This window comes from Alligator sinensis, unplaced genomic scaffold, assembly GCF_000455745.1.
Source record: "Alligator sinensis unplaced genomic scaffold, ASM45574v1 scaffold896_1, whole genome shotgun sequence".
NCBI lineage: Eukaryota > Metazoa > Chordata > Crocodylia > Alligatoridae > Alligator > Alligator sinensis.
The window spans coordinates 55,815-65,227 of NW_005842940.1; the positions used below are offsets into that span (position 1 = coordinate 55,815).

The window sequence follows — 9,413 nt, forward strand, 5'->3', positions numbered from 1 at the left end:
GATATTCCTTACCACAATAATACATCTGACCACCAACAAGCTTTCAGTTTGAATGGAACTAAACTACTGAATGGATGGTAAACTGTTTAATCTCAGCTGACTCCAAGCCAATATTAAGACCACCCCAACTTCAATCATTGAACTCCAGTACGCTGATGATGCTGTAGCGGGTGCTCATTTAGAAGCAGACCTTCAGGCAATCATTGACGACTTTACTGAGGCATACAAGAAAATGAGACTGACACTTAACATTCAGAAGATTAAGGCCCTCTATCAACAAGCTCTTAATGAGCAGTCCCCAGCTCCAGTAATTCAGATTCACAGCAAGACTCTGAAGAACATTGAGTATTTCCTGTACCTTGAAAGCCTTCTCTTGCAGAAGGCTGCATCTATGAAGACATCCAACATTGCCTCAAATGTGCAAGTGCAGCCTTCAGATGCCTGAGGAAATGGGTGTTTGAAGATTGTGAGATCATATCCAAAACCAAGCTCATGATTTATCAAGCAGTTATGATTCCCATCTTACTGTACAGAGCTGAGACATGGACAAAATACAGGAGACACCTCAAATCATTGGAGAAGTACAATCAATGTTGCCTGCAGAAGATCCTTCGAACCCAGTGGGAAGATTGATGCAACAATACCAGTGTCCTCTCACAAGCAAACACCACAAGAACAGAGGCAACGATCTTCTGACATCAACTTCACTGAACCAGCCATGTCATCCAGATGGATGTCCAACTCCAGACTCCCGAAGCAAGCGTTGTTCTCCCAGCTCAAGGCATACACTCAAAAAGAGGGCAGAGAATGTGCTTCAAAGACATACTCAAAACCAGCTTCAAAAACTGCAACATCGATATCAACTAGTGGGAGACTATTGCCCAGGACTGCCCCAAATGAAGGAAGAGTCTGGTGCAAGGATCTCAGTACTCTGAAACCTTATAAGCACTACAGGAGATGGAAAAGCAGGAGCAGCAGAAATAACGTGTCATGGACTAAATGAAGAATCTGGAGCTATCCACGCTGCACAGAAACACATGCTCGAATTGCAGCAGACTCTGTCAATCCCAGATCGGCCTCATCAGCCACCTTCAGACCCACAGGGAAGATTATCATGAAAAACCATCATCCTCGACTGCAGGGAATTGCTGAAGAAGTGGTTTGATGGGCTTTTTACAGTTGATCCACTAGAAATCAGGTTCCTAACTTCTGTGTAACGTACACTTTAGGCATGTAAATCTTTATTTAGATCTAACCCCCAATTTGTTACTACAGGATTTTAAGGAGAAGAAACTCTGATGCTGACAGGCCAGTTATATCCATTATCAATAGTTCATTTTTTAAAAATAGTTTCCACCTAGTCTTATATATCTGGAACTCATGAAATAATGAAAGCTTTTGGCCAAACCATGCCTGTATTCTACAAGTCCAACTTTTGCAAGTCCATTCATAGCATCCAACTAAGCAGGCATATGAAAGCTTATGCCTCTCTGAACAGGTTAGTCTCTAAAGCAGGGCTGGGGAACCTCCGGGCCACCGGTCAGCCGGGGACTCCATTTCCCAGTTGTCCCTGCCCACACAGCTTGTGCCGGTCTCCATGGAGACCTCAGCTGTGCTGGCAGTGCATGCAGCAGACCAGCGCAGGGAACGTGGGACGGGGCAGTTTGCTCCGGAGCCGCTATCTGTAGCCTGGAGGCTTCAGGCAGGGGCACGCATGCAGGGTATCATGGCTCTGCCCCAGCTCCAGACTAGCTGTCACTGCTCCAAGGAGCCAGGGTAGAGCCACTATCCCCTGCATGCATGCCCCTGCCTGGAGTGTGCCGGCTACAGATCACGGCTCTGCCCTGGCTCTGGAGAAAGCTGCCCCTGTCCTATATTCCCAGCAGCTCTGGAGCAGCCCCCTGTGCTGCTCTGCCATGTGTACTACAGGCTGGGGCCTCCAGGGAGACCAGCACAAGCCACATGGCAGGGGCAGCTGGAAAATGGAGTCCCCAGCCCACTGGATCTGGCCCATGGTTCCCCATCCCTGCTCTAAAGGGCTACCTTGCCTGCATTCTGCTTCAGTGGTTCTTAACCCTTTTTGACTCAACACACCCCTCAGAAAATGCCAACTCTTAGTTTTCACTCAGTTTTTTGACTACAGAAAATAATAGATCTATTCTTCTGCAATTCTTCTATTGCAAACAACTCAGAAAAATCACAATAGATAAGAATGTTTTTGACACTATGGATCAGGGGTGGGCAAAATATGGCCTGTGGGCCAGATCCAGCCCGCCAGGCCATTCTATCTGGCCCATGGGGCCCCTAAAAAATTCAGAAAATTAATATTTATCTGCCCTGGCAGCCTGCCAAAGCTGATAAGAGCCAGGGGCAGTAGGACCCAGGGGGAGCCACAGCAGGACTAAACAGCCTAGCCCCGCCTACCCCCAGCCATTTCACTCCCTTCCTGGCCCCACCCTGCTTCAGCACCATGTGGCTCCTGGGGAGCACAGGGGTGTACATACATGCGTGTGTGTGTGTGTGTGTGTGTGTACAGACATACATATACATATATAATATACACACATATATACATATATATACATTGTGTGTGTTCATAGTCTGAGTCCCACATGCACTTGCACTGCAAACCCCCCAGGCACCCATTCCCCCACAAACCCCATACCCACCCACACCCCACATATCCACACACATGCTCTCTCACCCCACGTACCCACAGCCCCCCAGAAACCTATACCTACCCCCCACAATATACAGAAGGAAGACTTCATATTCAGCTATTGTGCAATCACCTCTTTGTACACTACAAAAACACATGTACATCAAGACAAAAACATTTTTTGAAACCAAATTAATGAATGCTGTAGATATTCACTTTTTAGAACATAATTTGGTATTTTTTGGTTCCGAGATGGCAACACCTCTTGCTGAAAGGAGCACTTCTGGGGCAAGGGGAGGGACTTCTGGTGGGAGAGGTTAAGGGGTTAGGGGGTTGGACTTCTGCTCACAATATAGTGACCAGGATCGGGACATCTGTCAAGGGGCAGAGCTACCAATGCAGCCCTTGACAGCTTGCTAAAACTCAGTAAGTGGTCTCCACCCAAAATAATTGCCTGCCCCTGATATGGATTCATCTTGTGCTTGTGCTATGCCACTTTGGTTGAGAATTACTAACCTAAACAATAAAACATACAGGCTAGAAATAACATCCAGTATATGAAATCTGCTGTGATCATCTTCACCTGGATTTGTGAGTGTCCAGTATCTGTGACAATTGTGCAATTGATCTAACTGCCTTAACAGAAAGGTACATACATTATAGGAGGTAAAGGGGGAGTTGCAATGATGATGCACAGCTCCACACCACCACTGCCCCTGCTACTGCCAGGCACTGGCTCTGACTGGGCTGTATTCCCCACACCCTGTGGGGACTTTTTACCTATACACACACACACACACACACACACACACACACAATTCATTAAATAATGTTTCATCCAATTTACGTGACACTGGGTACATCTACATATGCACTTTACTGTGACACAGACTAATTAGCTAATTCCACAGTAAAGCATCACCATCTACTCATGCACAGTATTAGGGCACAGTAAATTAATCAACTCCTCCATAAGATAGTACTGATGGGGACATATGGCAGAATAATTAACTGTGATGAAATGCGTGTGTGGATGGTGACCATTGTTGTAAATTGCACCTGGTCAGCCCAGGCAGCAGGGGGACCAGAATCCTGTCTGCCATCAAGCCACATGGCTCTGCACTTTTGGCACTTATGTCCCAGTCAGCCCCTCTGCCACCCAGTGCTGCCACCTGGAGCCTGGGGTTGTCCTCCCCTGAGCCTGCTGCCAGCCCACCCTGGCTCAAATTGCTGCTGTCCCAGGCACGTGTGTGGATACTGCACCTGGGAGTAGTGTACTCCAGCTCAAACAGCTCTGGAGTTTATTGTTTCACATTAACTGCAGTATAGATGCACCCAATAAGTAATCTTAAACCCCTAGGATACTCACTGGTAAAATCATGTATTTTAGTTATATATATATTAAACTAAAATGTAGTTTGTTTATACACACACACATATACACTGTGTGTGTGTGCATGTGTGCGTGTATACTACACGCACACACTAAAACACCTGATCTTTGATTAAAATTAGCTCATATGCCAAAGCACAAAGGGATAGATAGTATGAATATATGTGTATACACACACACACACACACACACACTCACACACACACACACAATATATATTGTATATATATATCAATTGCCAGCCTCTTCAAGCGGTCTCTATATATACTGGTATATATACAATGCAATTGATATATATACACAATATAAATTATGTATGTGTGTGTGTGTGTGTGTGTGTGTGTGTGTGTGTGTGTGTACGTATACACATATATACATACTATCTACCTCTTTGTGCTTTGGCATACAAGCTAATTTTAATCAAAGATCAGGTATTTTAGTGTGTGCGTGTAGTGTACATACACACACACATTATATACTACACATACTACTACATACTAGCTATATTACACACACACACACACACACACACACACAGATACACACACAGTGTGTGTTCATTTTTTTAATGTGTTCATTGTGCATGTGATTTTGGAGCCCACACCAGGGCTCCATTCCACTACCATTGCCTAGAGGGGCAGCAGTGGCAGTGCAGAGGACTGCAGGGCAGCCCAGGCATGGACTCCAAGTAGCTGCAGCAAAGCAGGGGGCATGTACACAGACCCAAACACATATGAGCAGCTGCAGCCTGAACACTGTGTAGATCAGCCCCTTGCTGGTAAGTCTGTGGAGGGAGAGGGGCGAGGGAAGAGGGACAGGGCAGGGGGGCAGATTAAGGTGCCCACAGTGAGAGAGGGAGTGGGGCAGGTGTTGGAGTGAATGGGGCCCCAAGGCCAGGGTGAGTCGTGGGACGGAGCCGTGGGGGGAGCTCGTCCAGGGGCACAGGGGTGGGGTGCAGCTCCCCACTACTGCACACACCCCAGGGCAGGCATGGGGGTCATATGTTCCCCAGATGTGTGTGCAGGGCAGAGGCAGGCTGCCCGCTGTGGGCTGGGGCTCTGCGCCCTGCTGCTTTTGCCCAGGGAGCTGCGCACTAGCCATGCATCCTCTGCTCACCCGGCAGCAGGAAGCACAACATGGCATCACATGGCTCCCCGAGCAAAGGCAGCAGGGCGCAAAGCCCCAGCCAACAGCAGGCAGTCCACCTCTCTCCCGGGCACATATCCAGAGGGCATGTGCCCTCCATGCCTTTCCCCGGGGGTGTGCATAGTGGCAGGGAGCCGCGTCCCACACGCCCTTGGACAAACCGCATGCTAATCCGTCCCAGAACCTGTGCCAGCCCCAGGGACCCATTCACCCCAGTGCCTGCCTCTGCCCCTGCCTCACTCCCACCCTCACCAGAGGGGCCTCGATCTGCACCCCCCACCCCTTCCCTTTCTCCGCCCCTCCTCCTCCACAGACTTACCTGCTGGGCATTGTCTGTGTGTGCGTATCTGTGTGTCTGCCCCTCACTCCCAAGCCACAGCCTCCCCCAGCCCTGCTGCTGCCCCTCACTCCTGACCCAAAGTACCCTGCAACCTGCCAGGGTGTATGGAGAACATCCCCTCCCTGGGCTCCAAACTGCTCACACACACACACAGCCCTCTACACCTTCACAAATTCCCCACACACACATTCCACCCCCACCCCCCAACCATACAAAGTAAGTACCTTAATAATTTTGCATACATTTGAGCTTTTCTGTGCATAATTTCAAGTTTTTAGCTGTGCAATTAAAATAGCAGTTAATTGCGACTATTTTGTTTTACTTGCACACCTAATCACCAGGGGTCCAGGTTTTCCATGTCCCACAGAAAAACGAAGTAAACCGTGGATTTTGCCTTTTACCAGAGGCAAACGCAGATTTCTCATTTTACCAGAGAAACCTGCAGATTTTGCCATTTTGAAATGAGCTCCCTGCAGGCTGGCAGAGTTCCTGCCCACAGGGAGTTGGGAGCGGGTGGGAGGAAAGGGGAAAGTCAGGGGGCAGGGAGCAGAGGAGCCACATGGAAAACCTCCTTGCCACTTCTTGCCCCCCCACTGCCCCGTCAACTCGGGTCCTGCGCCCCCCCAAAGCAGCAGCAGGCATTGGAGACACGTCACCAGGGCAGCAGTGGGGGGAAGCTTGCACCGGCGAGGAATCCTCACGCAGCCCCGCTGTCCCTAGCCACGCCGGAACCAGTTCCGGAGGCCCCGGGTTAGGGAAGTAGGGTGGAAGCTCGAGTCTGCAGCTTGTGCCTGTCCCGGGTACAGAACCGGGGGGGGGCACAGGTCTCCCCTGCCCCCTGGGAGTATGCGCAGCAGTGGGGAACCGGCCCTCCTCCCTGCCCCATGAGCCACCTGTGGTCCCATTCTGCTCCCGGCTGGGGCCCTGCAGCCATGCATCATGGTCCCAGGCGCCAAGCCCCACCTGGCTGGGCAGCAGCCTCAGCCTGCACCTGCCCTGGGTACAGATGGATCCCCACTACCCACCAGGAATGCATGCAGCAGTGGAGAAGCAGCCCTCCCCCTCACCCAGACAAGCTACCCATGGCCCTGTCCTGCTTCCCACTGGGCCCCAGTGGGCATGCATTGCAGTCCTGAACCCCAAGCCCCACACAGCTGGGCAGCAGCCTCAGCCTGCACCTGCCCCAGTACAGATCTGGGGAGCGTGGGTCTCCCCGGCCTCCAGGGAGTGCACGCAGCAGCAGGGAGCCACCCTGCCCAAGTCCGCAGCAGCAGGGGAGTGGGGGCAGGGAGCTGCGGACCCGGATCCATACCCCTGGCAGGTGGGGGTCCTCTCTGGCAGGGCTGGGGGAGAAGGGGCTGTGGGTGGGGGGCAAGGGGCACCAGCAAGGCTGTGGGGACTGTGGGTGGGAAGTAAGGGGCACCAGCAGGGCTGGGGGGGGCTGTGGGGGAGCCTTTAATTTTAATCACAGATTTGAGGGGGTTTAGCAGAGAATTTGTGATTTTTTTTATCAGGAAAAACCAGGATCCCTGCTAATCACAATAAATTTTTTAAATTGGTTGACAGCACTAATACACACACACACACACACACACACACGCACGCGCCCTCTCCCCCGATGAGCCTGATATAAGGAGAAGTAGATCAAGCTATGCAAAAGAAAACCTTTCTTTCCAGTCAATCTACTGGATTTGGTTAGTGTCAGCAACAGTGAATAGAAGAGAATGGATCCACTTTGTTTGTTTAGTCTTTCAAAAAATGTCAAAGTCCATCATTAGAGTAAGTTCAAAGAATGAAAATGATTAGGGGCATGGAAATCCTTGTCTATGAGGCGAGATTTACGTTTTTTGGATTGTTTACCTTAAAAACAAGATGACTAAGAGGAGACATTATAAAAGTACATAACGTATGAATGTTGCAGACAAGATAAATTAGGAATCTATGTTCCTCCCTGCCTTTTAACATAAGGACAGTGGAACAGTCAAAGAAATTAAGAGGTAGCAAATTCCAAACTGATAAAGGGAAATACCTTTTTGCATAATGGATAACAAGACCATCTAGATATGACACTAGCCACATTACGCCTTTGTGAATAACTGGCCTTTGAAACTGGCCTAGCAGGATTAGGCTAAGGGGTCGTTTGGCTCTAGCAGACCTTTGACTTTTATTTGTTGTTTCATATGAATGTTTCATATTTTAATTTAATCTCTATCCACTGGAGAGTAGGATTAGGCAGAATATCTCATATCTATTCTACTGCAGGTTCTTACACTTTTCTGTGACATTTCTGAGAGACAGGATGCTGGACTAGATGTAATTCAGGTTTAATATAGTATTACAGTCCTTTTACTCCTGTCATTATAAGAGGGTTTTAAGGAAACTAATTAGTAATTGGATGGGAGATAAAGCTACGTTTTAGATTAGAAACTGACTGTAAAACAGAAAACAAGACAATTTACAACACAGGCAATTTCCAACCTGGTAACGATGAATATCCTGACATCTGCAGTAAGCCTGGTAGTACATAATACATTTACAAGATATCTGGAAAAAAAAAAGAACAATGAATTGGCAACATTTGCAGATTGCAAGGAAAAAATAAGGTCAGCTATAACTAGAGAGGATAAAAAAATGGAGACATCAATCTGACTAACGGATGGAGGTTAGGAAGACATTTTTTTTTTTTTTTTTTATGGGCAGGTTATTGTATTGTGGGTTTCTTGCATCTTTCTCTGTAGCACCTAGTATATTCACAGTCAATATCAGGTTAAATGGACAGTAAGTCTGACCTAATATGTCAATCCTTATATACCTATAGTAGTGCTTATTTACCTGAAGGTGTGTTACAATTATTGATTAATTATTCATTAATCAGTATTAAATACCATCTATTTTATTTCAGTCTGCCTATAAACAATGATTTTTATTTTTTTTTACTTTTTTCTATAAGATCTCTTGAGTTACACTGCTAATAAATTGAGATGATTCTATTAGTTATCATGCAAAAATGTTATTATATCATTACAATGGTGTACTATTAAAATAGAATTATGACCTCTTAAAACATATTCAAACATATTTATTAATATTTCAGAAACTTTTATAACCTCTCCTGAAGATACACAGCCCTTCTGTAAATTAAAAACCGTAGTTCATTTTCCATTTTAACTCTTTACATCCAATATACCACTGTGGAATGAAAAGCAAAATTTTGTTCTATGTCTTTTCTTTGTCCATTTATAGCTCTGCATAAAAATACCTACATTTTTAGGGCATACAAGTGTGCAGTGACTTGAGGCCCAATACTACTAAGTTATATTCGTGTCAGTAGTCTCATTTGCAGATTACCCCTGCCTGCATAAGGATTTGCAGGATCAAAGCCCCTGTTAACCTGCAAATTTTTCCTGAGTGATGCCTGAAGGACAAACCCCTTGTTGAAACCTATAAACAGGTCTTTGTTTAAAGCAGTCAGACTGTATTTTGGAAGGATTTTTGCATTGCATGACAAAACAAACACACCTACAGAATTATCTCTGTTTATTGATGTGTCATTTGTTTGAATGTACTGAATATGATAAACAAAAGGTATCTTAGGACTTGTTAGGGAAACATAGTCAAAGCTTTGTAAGGAGGATATGAATTTATTTAAAGTGTTACAGTTTATCAAAAGGACAGATGGTGAAACAGACAGATGAATTATTATTACAAACTGGAGGGTTGATTTTTTTAAATTTTTTTATTTCTGTGACTATGTGATCTTACTCCAAAGCAGGTTCAGGACACTAGGGCTAGGGTATCAAGCTCACCTGGCTCCCCAGGCCAGCTCCAGATCATGGGGCTTCTCGCAGCCTAAGCCCAGATGTGGCAGGACTGGA

At 46.8% G+C, this 9,413-nt stretch overlaps 1 long non-coding RNA gene across 2 annotated transcripts in view; it reads right to left on the minus strand.

Moving 5' to 3' along the window:
• LOC112548118 overlaps window positions 1–9,413 on the minus strand; it is a 50,731-nt gene that overhangs the window by 26,463 nt on the left and 14,855 nt on the right. For both annotated transcript variants that reach the window (XR_003091933.1, XR_003091932.1), the window contains exon 2: window positions 8,017–8,082. This is a non-coding gene — a long non-coding RNA (uncharacterized LOC112548118). The remainder of the gene's footprint in view (window positions 1–8,016; window positions 8,083–9,413) is intronic.